Source organism: Salvelinus sp. IW2-2015, linkage group LG6.2 (genome assembly GCF_002910315.2).
Source record: "Salvelinus sp. IW2-2015 linkage group LG6.2, ASM291031v2, whole genome shotgun sequence".
Classification (NCBI taxonomy): domain Eukaryota; kingdom Metazoa; phylum Chordata; class Actinopteri; order Salmoniformes; family Salmonidae; genus Salvelinus; species Salvelinus sp. IW2-2015.
In genome coordinates this window covers 5,776,827-5,791,317 of record NC_036846.1, presented here as the reverse complement: position 1 = coordinate 5,791,317, position 14,491 = coordinate 5,776,827, and positions in this window count along the sequence as shown.

Sequence of the window (14,491 nt, the reverse complement as noted above, 5' to 3'; positions counted from 1 at the left end):
CCTCTCTCTCTTCTTTGTCTATATCCCCTCTCTCTCTCGTATTGTTTATTTCCCTCTCTCTCTGTATTGTCTATATCCCCTCTCTCTCTGTATTGTCTATATCCCCCTCTCTCTGTATTGTCTATATCCTCTCTCTCTTTATTGCCATATCCCTCTCTCTCTGTATTGTCTATATCCCTCTCTCTCTTTATTGCCTATATCCCTCTCCTTTTTATTGTTTATATCCCTCTCTCTCTGTATTGCCTATATCTCTCTCTCTATTGTCTATATCCCTCTCTCTCTTTGTTGACTATATCCCTCTCTCCCTCTCTCTCTGTATTGTCTATATCCCTCTCTCCCTCTCTCTGTATGTCTATATCCCTCTCTCTCTGTATTGTCTATATCCCTCTCTCTCTTTATTGACTATATCCCTCTCTCTTGTATTGTCTCTCTCCCTCTCGCTCTGTATTGTCTAATCCCTCTCTCTCTTTATTGACTATATCCCTTCTCTTCCCTCTCTCTCTGTATTGTCTATATCCCTCTCTCCCCTCTCTCTGTACTGTCTATATCCCCTCGCGCTCTCTGTATTGTCTATATCCCTCTCTCCCTCTCTCTCTGTATTGTCTATATCCATCTCTCCCTCTCTCTCTGTATTGTCTATATCCCTCTCTCCCTCTCTCTGTATTGTCTATATCCCTCTTTCTCTTTATTGTCTGTATCCCTCTTTCTCTTTATTGCCTACATCTCTCTCTCTGTATTGCTGTCACGTTCTGACCATAGTTCTTTTGTGTTTTCGTTGTTTTAGTGTTCGTCAGGACGTGAGCTGAGTGGGCATTCTATGTTGTCTGTTTCTATGTGGGGTTTCTTGTTTGGCCTGATATGGTTCTCAATCAGAGACAGGTGTTTTGCGTTGTCTCTGATTGGGAACCATATTTAGGTAGCCTGTTTTGTGTTGGGGTTTTGTGGGTGGTTGTCTTCTGTCTTTGTGTCTATGCATCAGATAGGACTGTTTCGTTTTTTTCACATTTGTTGTTTTGTAATTTTGTAGTGTTCACGTTTATCGTCTTTATTAAAACATGTTGAACACTAACCGCGCTGRGCTTTGGTCCTCTCCTTCGTCCACAGAAGAAAGCCGTTACAATTGCCTACATCTCTCTTCTCTCTCTTTCTCTGTGTTGCCTATATCTCTCTCTCTCTTTCTCTGTGTTGCCTATATATCTCTCTCTGTATTGCCTACATCTATCTCTCTCTTTCTCTGTGTTGCCTATATATCTCTCTCTGTATTGCCTACATCTCTCTCTCTCTTTCTCTGTGTTGCCTATATATCTCTCTGTATTGCCTACATCTCTCTCTCTCTTTCTCTGTGTTGCCTACATATATATCTCTCTCTTTATTGTCTACATCCCTCTCTCTCTCTGTATTGCCTGTATCTCTCTCTCTTTATTGTCTACATCCCTCTCTCTCTGTATTGCCTGTATCCCTCTCTCTCTTTATTGTCTACATCCCTCTCTCTCTGTATTGCCTGTATCTCTCTCTCTTTATTGTCTACATCCCTCTCTCTCTGTATTGCCTGTATCCCTCTCTCTCTCTTTATTGTCTACATCCCTCTCTCTCTGTATTGCCTGTATACCTCTCTCTCTTCTGTTTTGTCTTTCCAAACAGCCCAATACGAGTGGATAGAATTTTAAGTGGAGAATTTGATGATGTTGCCCTTCTGTACTTGAAGTGGTTTTGGTAGTGGTTGATTGCAGTGTAGGGGGTTCAAGAGGAGGAATGTTGCATACGTGCCTGTGTGGGTGTGTGTTTTCCTGCGTGTGCGTGTGTGTGTGTGTACACTGCAGTGTGCCATGAAGAGCAGCCATAGAGAAGGACACGCTTTTATCATCCATATAAAAGGCTGTCATTACATGAACTGGCTAAGCTTCATAAACACAGTGACTTCAGGTCAGAGGGGAATAGACTGTACAGCAGCTCCCTGACTCACACTAATTGTGTAGCTATACAAAATATGCACACACACACACACACACACACACACAATTAGATGTACAGACACTGTGTTCACAAACTCGCACTCACACAAGTCGGTGCTTAGAAGGAAGCATGTATCAGACAATCAATGATGCAACAGTGCAGAACAGTTCATAAAACACACATTTACACACACACACACAGACAAATCTTGAGTCAAGTTTTCAGACAGAAAGAAACCACTTAACCCGTAACCCAAACTCCCAATATATATCTCTCTCTCTCTCTCTCTCTCTCTCTCTCTCTCTCTCTCTCTGTGTTTTCCCAGAAGTGGTTAGAGTCTATGGATTCTTCAATTACTTTGAGCTGATTTCTGATGTGCTGTTCCTTCTTTTTCCATAGTGTATTTCTGTATTGTTTAAGTGATTAAACATAGTGAAGGCGTAGACTCAGGTTTTCTGGTTCTCTATGTTTTTGGTTGGATAGGTTTCGCAATAAATAAAAATGTTTTTTGCATTCTTCATTTGTCATTGTTGTTCATTTTCTTTGGTTTTCTGATTGAGATTTCTAGATTTGATAGGTCAAATATACTGTTTACAGTATAAACAGTATAAATATTACAGTGAAACATTTTATCCAGGAAGTTGTCAAAAGGGGATTGAATATGTTGTCTTAATAGTTTTTTTGGTAGGTTTCCACTTCTTTCCTTCCATCTAAAGCATTTCTTAATATTATTCAGTTCCTTTGGCTTTGATGTCCCATGATTGAGCATTGCTCTCTTCAAGTAGACTGTGATTTGTTTACTGTGATCTGATAGGGGTGTCAGTGGGCTGACTGTGAACGCTCTGAGAGACTCTGGGTTGAATTCAGTGATAAAGTAGTCTACAGTACTACTAGTACTGGGTTGAATTCAGTGATAAAGTAGTCTACAGTACTACTGCCAAGAGATGAGCTATAGGTGTACCTACCGTAGYAGTCCCCTCGAAGCCTACCATTGACTATGTACTTACCCATCGTGTGACAGAGCTGCAGGAGTTGATTGATTTCCCCCTCCAGGATGGAGAAGCTATGTAAATAGTCTGGGTAGCCATTTGATTAGATGTTACATTTTTAGGGCCTTCCTCTGACACCAGGCGGTGATGCAACCGGTCAGGATGCTCGCGACGTTGCAGCTGTAGAATCTTTTGAGGATCTGAGGACCCATGCCAAATCTTTTCAGTCTCCTGAGGGGGAATAGGTTTTGTCGTGCCCTCTTCACGACTGTCTTGGTGTGCTTGGACCATGTTAGTTTGTTGGTAATGTGGACACCAAGAAACTTGATGCTCTCAACCTGCTCCACTACACACCCGTCGATGAGAATGGGGGCGTGCTCTGTCCTCCTTTTCCTGTAGTCCAGAATCATCTCCTTAGTCTTGATCACGTTGAGGGAGAGGTTGTTGTCCTGGCACCACACGGCCAGGTCTCTGACCTCCTCCCTATTTGCTGTCTCGTCGTTGTTGGTGATCAACGARGAGACACTYTTGTGTCATCGGCAAACTTAATGATGGTGTTGGAGTCGTGCCTGGCCATGCAGTCGTGAGTGAACAGGGAGTACAGGAGGTGACTGAGCAGCACGCACCCCTGAGGGGCCACTGTGTTGAGGATCAGCGTGGCGGATGTGTTGTTATCTACCCTTACCACCTGGGGGGCGGCCCGTCAGAAAGTCCAGGATCCAGTTGCAGAGGGAGGTGTTTAGTCCCAGGGTCCTTAGCTTATTGATGAGCATTGAGGGCACTATGGTGTTGAACGCTGAGCTGTAGTCAATGAATAGCATTCTCACATACGTGTTCCTTTTGTCCAGTTGTGAAAGGGCAGTGTGGAGTGCAATAGAGATTGCATCATCTGTGGACCTGTTGGGGTGGTATGCAAATTGGAGTGAGTCTTGGGTTTCTGGGATAATGGTGTTGATGTGAGCCATGACCAGCCTTTCAAAGCACTTCATGGCTACAGATGTGAGTGCTACGGGTCGGTAGTCATTTCGGCAGGTWACCTTAGTGTTKTTGGGCACAGGGCCTATGGTGGTCTGCTTGAAACATGTTGGTATTACAGACTCAGACAGGGAGAGGTTGAAAATGTCAGTGAAGACACTTGCCAGTTGGTCAGCGCATGCTCGGAGTAAACGTCCTGGTAATCCGTCTGGCCCTGCGGCCTTGTGAATGTTGAGCTGTTTAACTTCTTATGGCTGCAGGGGCAGTATTGAGTAGCTTGGATGAAAGGTGCACAGAGGTGCCCATAGTAAACTGCCTGCTCCTCAGTCCCAGTTGATAATATATGCATATTATTATTCGTATTGGACAGAAAACACTCTGGAGTTTATAAAACTGTTTGAATTATGTCTGTGAGTATAAGAGAACTCATATGGCAGGCAAAAACCTGAGAAGTTCCACTTCCTGTTTGAATTGTTTCTGAGGGTGCTGATTTTCAACCAAGCTCTCATTGAAATTACAGCGAGATATTGATGAGTTTTCACACAATAGATAATTGAAAAAAATTAACAGTACACATCACACTTACAACAGTTACAACAGTTCAGAAAGAATAAAGACATTTCAAATGTTATATTATGTGCAAATAGTTAAAGTACAAAAGTGAAAATAAATAAACATAAATATGGGTTGTATTTTCAATGGCGTTTGTTCTTTACTGGTTGCCCTTTTCTTGCTAATGTGATATTTAACCCAACAGATATGGGAGTTTATCAACATTGGGTTTGGGTCTGTGTAATCTAAAGGAAATATGTGTACTTTATTTTTTTTATTTTTTTATTTCACCTTTATTTAAAGTTAGTGAGGGAGATATAAGACTCCAGTTTCAGGTATTTTTGCAATTTTTTCCCGTCATCACAGAACTGGAAGGAAAGGGGGAGTTGGCTTTGGGCGTGACCAGTGAAAAATACCTGCTGGAGCGCGTGCTACGAGTGGGTAATGCTATGCTGACCAGTGAGCTGAGATAAAGCGGGGCTTTACCTAGCAAAGACTTATAGATGACCTGGAGCCAGTGGATTTGGCGACGAATATGTAGCGAGAGCATACAGGTCGCTGTGGTGGGAAGTATATGCGGCTTGGCGCTGTGATAGACTACATCCAATTTGCTGAGTAGAGTGTTGGAGGCTATTTTGTTTTACGAGGGTATGTTTGGCAGCATGAGTGAAMGATGCTTTGTTGCGAAATAGGAAGCCGATTCTAGATTTATTTTTGGATTGGAGATGCTGTTACGAATCCCGCCGAAGATGGTGCCTCTTCCCGTTCGGGCGGCGCTCGGCGGTCGTCGTCTCCGGCCTACTAGCTGCCACCGATCCCCTTTTCTGTTTCATTTAGTTTTGTCTGATTTGTTGCACCTGTTTTGTGTTTAGGTTTATTGTGGGCTATTTAAACCCAGTTGGCCCGCCGACTTTTGTGCGGGCTTGTTTTTCTGTTTGTGGTGTCGTATTTTCTTGTGGTGTCTGTTCCATGTGGATTTTGTCCTGTTTGTTTTGGACTGTACTTGACGCGCCCTTGTATGTGTGGCGTAGCCGTCTCGTTATATTCTTTTGGAATATTAAATCCACTTGCTTCTCACTACCCTGCTCTCTGCGCCTGACTCCTTCATCACCACTTTTGGAATTGTGACAGATGCTTAATGTGAGTCTGGTAGGAGAGTTTACAGTCTAACCAGACACCTAGGTATTTGTAGTTGTCCACATATTCATAAGTCAGAACCATCCAGAGTAGTGATGCTAGACGGGCGGGTGGGTGCAGGCAGCGATTGGTTTGAGAGCATGCATCTAGTTTTACTTGCATTTAAGAGCAGTTGGAGGCCACGGAAGGAGTGTTGTATGGCATTGAAGCTCGTCTGGAAGTTTGTTAACTTCTCTGCGCTACGGATCCCTTTAGCGGGATCATTTTCCTAAACAACCGCTGAATTGCAGGGCGCCAAAAAATTACTAAAAATATTTAGAATCATGCAATCACAAGTGAAATATACCAAAACACAGCTTAGCTTGTTGTTAATCCACCTATCGTGTCAGATTTTGAAAATATGCTTTGCAGCGATAGCAATCCTAGGTTTTGTGAGTGTATCAATCAATGCTAGGACAGCTAGAGACTGGTGACATCCAGTGGAAGCGATAGGAACTGCAGGAAGGTCCCTTAGAAATCTGGATTCCCAATGAAAATCCATTGAAAAGAGAGTGACCTCAAAAAACAAAACAAAAATCTGAATGGTTTGTCCTCGCGGTTTTGCCTGCCAAATAAGTTATGTTATAGTCATAGACATGATTCAAACAGTTTTAGAAACTTCAGAGTGTATTCTATCCAATACTAATATTAATATGCATATATTAGCATCTGGAACTGAGTAGGAGGCAGTTTACACTGGGCACACTTTTCATCCAAACATGAAAATGCTGCCCCCTACCCAAAAGWAGTTAACACAGTGTCCAAAGAAGGGCCAGAAGTGTACAGAATGGTGTCGTCTGCATAGAGGTGGATCAGAGAATCACCAACAGCAWGAGCGACATCATTGATGTATACAGAGAAAAGATTTGGTTCGAAAATTGAACCCTGTGGCACCCCTATAGAGACTGCCAGAGGTCCGGACAGCAGGCCCTCCGATTTGACACACTGAACTCTATCTGAGAAGTAGTTGGTGACCAAGGCGAGGCAGTCATTTGATTGACAGAGTCGAAAGCCTTGGACAGGTCGATGAAGACGGCTTCACAGTATTGTCTTTTATGGATGGCGGTTATGATATCGTTTAGGACCTTGAGCGTGGCTGAGGTGCACCCATGACAAGCTCGGAAACCAGATTGCATTGCGGAGAAGGTACGGTGGGATTCGAAATGGTCGGTGATCTGTTGGTTAACTTGGCTTTCGAAGACTTTAGAAAGGCAGGGTAGTATAGATATAGGTCTGTAACATTTTGGATCTAGATTGTCTCCCCATTTGAAGAGGGGGATAACCGCGGCAGCTTTCCAATCTTTAGGTGTCTCTAAGGAGGTAAGGAAGTGCCGCTCAGTTTCCACCTCATTTTGTGAGCCATGTGCACATTGCCTGTTTTCTCTTGAGAGCCAGGTCTGCCTACAGCGGCCTTTCTCAATAGCAAGGCTATGCTCACAGAGTCTGTACATAGTCAAAGCTTTCCTTAAGTTTGGGTCAGTCACGGTGGTCAGGGATTCTGCCACTGTGTACTCTCTGTTTAGGGCCAAATAGCATTCTAGTTTACTCTGTTTTTTATATACTTTCCAATGTGTCAGGTAATTATCTTTATCCTTTCTCATGATGTGGTTGGGTCTAATTGTTTTGCTGTCCTAAAGCTCTGTGAAGTCTGTTTGTGTTTGTGAACAGAGCCCCAGGACCAGCTTGCTTAGGGGACTCCTCTCCAGGTTCCTCTCTCTGTAGGTGATCGATTTGTTATAGAAGGTTTGGGAATCAAATTTATTTGGTTGTCAAATTTAACGTCTCTTTTCTGGATTTTGATAATTAACGAGGATTGACCTAATTCTGCTCTGCATGCATTTTTTGGTGTTTTTCATTGTACACAGGATATATTTTTGCAGAATTCTGCATGCAGAGTCTCAATCTGGTGTTTGTCCCATTTTGTGAATTCTTGGTTGATGAGCGGACCCCAGATCTCACAACCATAACGGGCAATGGGTTCTATAACGGATTCAAGTATTTTTAGCCAGATCCTAATTGTATGTCGAATTTGATGTTCCTTTTGATGGCATAGAAGGCCCTTCTTGTCTCTCATATCGTTCACAGCTTGGTGGAAGTTACCTGTGGTGCTGATATTTAGGACGAGGTATTTATAGTTTTTTGTGTGCTCTAGGGCAACGGTGTCCTGGCAGCTGGACCGTTTTTGGAACACCATTTTTTTTGTATTACTGAGATTTACTGCCAGGACAGAGGTCTGACAGAATCTGTGCAGAAGATCTAGGTGCTGCCGTAGGCCCTCCTTGGTTGGGGACAGAAGCACCAGATCATCAGCAAACAGTAAACATTTGACTTCAGATTCTAGTAGGGTGAGACCGGGGGCTGCAGACTGTTCTAGTGCCCTACCCAATTTGTTGATATATATGTTGAAGAGGGTGGGGCTTAAGCTGCATCCCTGTCTCACCTCCACGGCCCTGTGGAAAGAAAAAATGTTTTGCCAATTTTATCTGCACACTTGTTTGTGTACATAAATGGTATAATGTCATATGTTTTCCCCATAACACCACTTTCCATCAATTTGTATAGCAGACCCCCATGCCAAAGTGAGTCAAAAGCTTTTTTGAAATCAACAAAGCATCAGAAGACTGCCTTTGTTTTGGTTTGTTAGTCAATTTTGGTGTGCAGGGTGAATATGTCATCTCTCTCTCTCTCTCTCTCTCTCTCTCTCTCTCTCTCTCTCTCATTAATTTCTAATTTATTGTTTACTCTCCATGGCTTACAATAATGAAGGTAACGTACTGTGAGATGAATTTTCTAATATTTTAAGTTGGTGTTGAATATTTACGATTTACTTGTGATTATGGATGTGGATACTGATAAAAGTACATGGTATATGGGTAGGGGGTGGGGGGGACATGGGGTTGTGAGGAGAGGGGGATGGGGATGTGGAGGTGGAGGTGGGGGGTCTTTGAATGAGGTAGGGTTTCAAGTCTAGTCCTTGGGTCTACAGCTGTCTCTGAGAGGGAAGAAGGGAGGGTGGTTTGTGGTTTTGGGTGTGAGGGCTGTGAATGTGAAGGTCTCTGGAGCATGGGGCCTGTGCAGAAGGAGGGGGGCGTGGGGTCGGGGTGATGACAGTCTGGCTGAGTGATGGTGTGTGTATTGGGGCGAAGGGGTGGAAGAGGGGTCACTTGAGAAGATTGTCTGCCCACCATGTTCTTTGTGTCTTCCGCTCATATCCAAAATGAATCGTTAATACTCATAAATTTGACTAGTGAATATTAGAGTAACTCCATTCGCCAACGATTCCCACAAGACCAGGCTGTTATTTCAGGTGAAATCCAATGGAAGATTTACAGAACTTTGTATTAGTTACTCAGAAGACTTAAAAATACTTATTTTGTGCAAATATTGTGTTGAACAGCTGTGAATGTGAACTTCGTCTAAACATTTTCTCTCCATTTCCATCGGTGGGAGTCGTGAGTACAGTAACAGCTACAGATGTAGACTTGCTATCAACAAGATTCTGCCCAAGCACCAGCTAGGTCTCAAATGAGGAATTTGGGAAACCCGGTTTCCATCTACACCAGTCTTCTGGGGCTTCATAAACCTCTTATCATCCATCTCATGAATTTATCCTTTTCTATCCTTTTTAAAAATGTATAATTTTCCACAGCTGTGAAAAAGACAGACGTCTCTCAGCCAGATAAACATTCGTAAATTCACAGAAAGAAAAATAACATTCAACTATTTTTTTTTCTTCAGTGGGATTTGAAACAGCCTGAGGTTTTGGCCCTGATCTCCTTTCTCGGCATGCAACGACAGAGGCCTCAGTTCAGGGCTCCTAGCTCAGCTCTGTAGATATTTATACCCCTATGCTGTGAGTCACGCCAGGGGAATCACATTAGTGATGGCTGTTGTTAGAGTCCCCGCCAACCGAGCCAGGCCTCTTCTCTAAACAGCCAGTCCCGACACACACACGCACACACAACATACGCACCCACAACATACACACACGCACACACACAAGCAAAAGGGCCGTCTATCAGCAGCGAGTGAGGCTCTCGGAGCAGTTGTGAAATACTCGACAGATGTCTCTCAATGAGAGTCGATTTGCCTACGTCGGCCATTAACAGCGTGTCATTTCCTCCCAAAGCCAGAGAGTTCTGTGTAAGCACTTTGTGGAGACAGATTAGGTGTTGGAAATAGGTTGTAGCTAGGAACGGAGGTGACGAGGAGAATTACACAATTATCGATGTAATCTGCCTCTGCCAGTTGGACTCTGGTTGTGTGGCAGCTATGGTTCTAGTTGTGCACCACAGATCAAACTTTTCAACTTTCGGTTTTGCTTGATGGGACGTCTAATTCCATTTGTTGTTTGTTTGTTGCAGCTTTCCTGGTCTGCTTAACATGTTGGTATTAGCCTCATAGCAGTAACCCATCAAATCAAATCACTTTTTTTTTGTCACATGCGCCGAATACAACAGGTGTAGACCTTACAGTGAAATGCTTACTTACAAGCCCTTAACCAACAATGCAGTTTTAAGAAAAATACCTAAAGAAAAATAAGAAATAAAATCGTCAAATAATTAAAGAGCAGCAGTAAAATAACAATAGCGAGGCTATATACAGGGGGTACCGGTACAGAGTCAATGTGTCGGGGCACCGGTTAGTCGAGGTAATTGAGGTAATATGTACATGTAGGTAAGAGTTATTAAAGTGACTTATGCATAGATAATAACAGAGAGCAGCAGCAGCGTAAAAGGGGGGGGGGGGCAATGTAAATAGTCTGGGTAGCCATTTGATTAGATGTTCAGCAGTCTTATGGCTTCGAGGTAGAAGCTGTTTAGAAGCCTCTTGGACCTAGACTTGGTGCTCCGGTACCACTTGCCATGCGGTAGCAGAGAGAACAGTCTATGACTAGGGTGGTTGATAGTGTGGGGTACAGTTTATCATGAGATACTCTACCTCAGGCGAGCAAAACTTCTAGACTTCCTTAGATATCATGCACCAGCTGTTGTTTACAAATATACAGAGACCACCACCCCTTGTCTTACCAGAGGCTGCTGTTCTATCCTGCCGATGCAGTGTATAACCCATATGTTATTAATGTCGTCGTTCAGCCACAACTCTGTGAAATATWAGATATTTCAGTTTGTTATGTCCCGTTGGTAGGATATACGTGCTTTTAGCCCGTCCAATTTATTTTCCATCGATTGTACGTTGGCCAGTAGCACGGATGACAAGGGCAGATTAGCCACTCATCGGTGGATCCTCACAAGGCACCCCGATCTCTTTCCGCGACATCTTTCCCGTCTCTTTCTCCTGCCAATGACGGGGATGAGGGCCTGTTCGGGTGTCTGGAGTAAATCCCTCTCTTCAGACTCATGAAAGAAAAATGATTTGTCCAGTTCGAGGTGAGTAATCGCTGTTCTGATGTCCAGAAGCTCTTTTCGGTCATAAGAGACGGTAGCAGCAACATTATGTACAAAATAAGTTACAAAAAATGCGAAAAAAACAAACAGAATAGCCAGTTGGTTAAGAGCTGATAAAACGTCAGCCATCTTTATTTCTCTCCGTTTTATGGTCTTGTGATTGGTTTTTCCTGTCTGTTGTAAATCAGTATCATCTCTCTCCTCCAGACCATCTAACAATTAACCCCAGGTCTAATACTATGCCCTGGTTATCTCCTTACACACACACACACACGTACACACAGACACAGCCTGAGTTTCTCAGCAGCTGAGAGGATCAACCACAAGCCGTGCGGTGGCCCCATTGAGTTTGTTCTCACTGTTTAACGAGCCGCTGCTCCTTCATTATCCGCTTGGTTTGGTCTACTGCCATGGAGACTAAATCCCAAATAGCACTATTCCTGGTTAAAAGTAGTGCACTATGTAGGGAATAGGGTGCCATTTTGGAGTTAGACAAGGACTGCAGACCCACAGGCCCTCCTCACTCCCCCAGTCTATTTATCTTTCTGTGTTTACTTTGCTACATACAGTGCATTTGGAAAGTATTCAGACCCCTTCCCTTTTTCCACATTTAGTTACGTTACAGCCGTATTCTAAAATGGGTTAAATGAAATGTTTTCCGCATCAATCTACACACAATATCCCATAATTACAAAGCAAAAACAGGTGTTTAGAAATTGTAGCAAAAACAGAAATACCATATTTACATAAGTATTAAAACCCTTTTCTATGTGACTCGAAATTGATCTCTGGCACATACTGTTTCCATTGATCATCCTTGAGATGTTTCTACAACTTGACTGGAGTCCACCTGTGGTGAATTCAATTGATTGGACATGATTTGGAAAGGCACACACCTGTAGATATAAGGTGCCACAGTTGACAGTGCATGTCAGAGCAAAAACCAAGCCATGAGGTCGAAGGAATCGTCCATAAAGCGCCGAGACAGGATTGTGTCGAGGCACAGATCTGGGGAAGGGTACCCGAAAAATGTCTGCAGCATTTAAGGTCCCCAAGAACACAGTGGCCTCCATCATTCTTAAATGGAAGAAGTTCGGAACCACCAAGACTTGCCTTCGGGGCGGCAGCGTAGCCTAGTGGTTAGAGCGTTGGACTAGTAACCGAAAGGTTGCAAGATCGAATCCCCGAGCTGACAAGGTACAAATCTGTCGTTCTGCCGCTGAACAAGGCAGTTAACCCACCTATTCTAGGCTGTCATTGAAATAAGGATTTGTTCTTAACTGACTTGCCAAGTTAAATAAAGGTAAAATAAAAATAAATAAATAAGAGCTGGCCCCCTGGCCAAACTGAGCAATTGGGGGAGAAGGGCCTTGGTCAGGGAGGTGACCAAGAACCAGATGGTCACTCTGACAGAGCTCCAGAGTTCCTCTGTGGAGATAGGAGAACCTTCCAGAAGGACAACCATCTCTGCAGCACTCCACCAATCAGGCCTTTATGGTAGAGTGGCCAGACGATAAAAGGCACATTACAGCCGTTTGGAGTTTGTCAAAATGCACCTGAAGACTCTCAGACCATGATAAACAAGAATATCTGGTCTGATGAAACCAAGATTGAACTCTTTGGCCTGAATGCCAAGTGTCACATCTGGAGGAAACCTGGCACCATCCCTACGGTGAAGGGGATGTTTTTCAGCGTTAAGGACTGGGAGACTAGTCAGGATTGAGGGAAAGATGAACGGAGCAAAGTACAGAGAGATACTTGATGAAAACCTGCTCCAGAGTGCTCAGGACCTCAGACTGGGGTGAAGGTTCACAGGACAACAACCCTAAGCACACAGCCAAGACAATGCAGGAGTGGCTTCAGAACAAGTCTCTGAATGTTCTTGAGTGGCCCAGCCAGAGCCCGAACTTGAACCCGATCGAACCTCTCTGGAGAGACCTGAAAATAGCTGTGCAGCGACGCTCCCCATCCAACCTGACAGAGCTTGAGAGGATCTGCAGAGATGAATGGGAGAAACTCCCCAAATACAGGTGTGCCGAGCTAGTAGCATCATACCCAAGAAGACTCGAGGCTGTAATCACTGCCAAAGGTGCTTCAACAAAGTACTGAGTAAAGGGTCTGAATACTTATGTAAATGTGATAATTTCCAAACACCTGTTTTTGCTTCGTCAACATGGGGTATTGTGTGTACATTGATGAGGGGGAAAAAAATATTTAATCAATTTCAGAATGAGGCTGTGACTTAACAAAATATAGAAAAAGTCAAGGGGTCTGAATACTTTCCTGTGTCTCATTCCATTTCTGACGTTCGTCTTTCTCCATCATGTTCTTTATTGCCACATCATTGGTTCTATATTTCTTCTAGTGACTCTACTTAGAATACTGTTTAGTCTAAGCCCAGTCAAAGTGCTGCAGTATGTCTGGGCATGGTACATGCTCTCTCTCTCTCTCTCTCTCTCTCTCTCTCGCAGTGCATGCTGGGAAGTTTTTGGAGTTTGAGTGTTTGGTGTGGAGGGCTCTGTCCTAACTAACCTTCTTTATTCCGTCCTTGGTATTTTCTTTCAATTTTATGTTCTATGGTGGAGGGTTAATGCACTATTTGTTTTAACGGTATCCACAGGTTTTTTCAAAGTTAGGGTGGATGAGGACAGAGTTAGTTTCCTGGGGTTTGGAAGGTGTGGTGTACGCAATGGCTTCTCAGCCTAGCTGAGGTGTGTTCCTGAGAATGGAGTTAAAGTGGAGGAGGTTCTGCTTGCAGTCGGTGAACAGGTAGGAGCTGAATTTATACATTCCGCTTCTAGAATGAACAAAGCTGTGGTTGTGTTCATGAAAAGAGAACATTTGGTTGGTAGGTTAATTGCTAGTGGAATATTTGTAAGGGGTGTGTTGGTGCCAATTTTGCCTCTGTCTACCCCTTCAACAAGAGTAATAGTTGCAAATTTGCCTCCATTTATTATGATGATCAAATCAGGAAAGAGCTGAGTGGTTTTGGTAAGTTTGTTAGTGGGTTTTTGTGTACTGTCGGCAGGTTTTCAGGCAGATGCCGTTAAGCACGTTGTTTCGTTCCGGAGGCAAGTGTTTATGTTTCTGAATAACAATGAGCAACAGCTAAATGTGCATTTTAAAGTCAGGGATGGGGAGGGGCTCTACACAGGGTTTGCCAGCACAGATAGTCCACAGTGTTTTGAGTGTGGGGATTTGGGGCATAAGAGTTTTGCTTGCCCACATAAAGGCCGTAGACAAGGTGAGGGCACAAGCGCCAGTGGGGGAAATCGAGGTCAACGTGCAGGGGGCAATGAGATGCAGACAGCAGAAGCTGGGTCTAGTCATGCCAGGGATGGTGGTGTAGATGAGGCTGGGTCTAGTCATGCTATGGATGGTGGTGTAGATGAGGCTGGGTCTAGTCATGCCAGAGATGGTGGTGTAGATGAGGCTGGG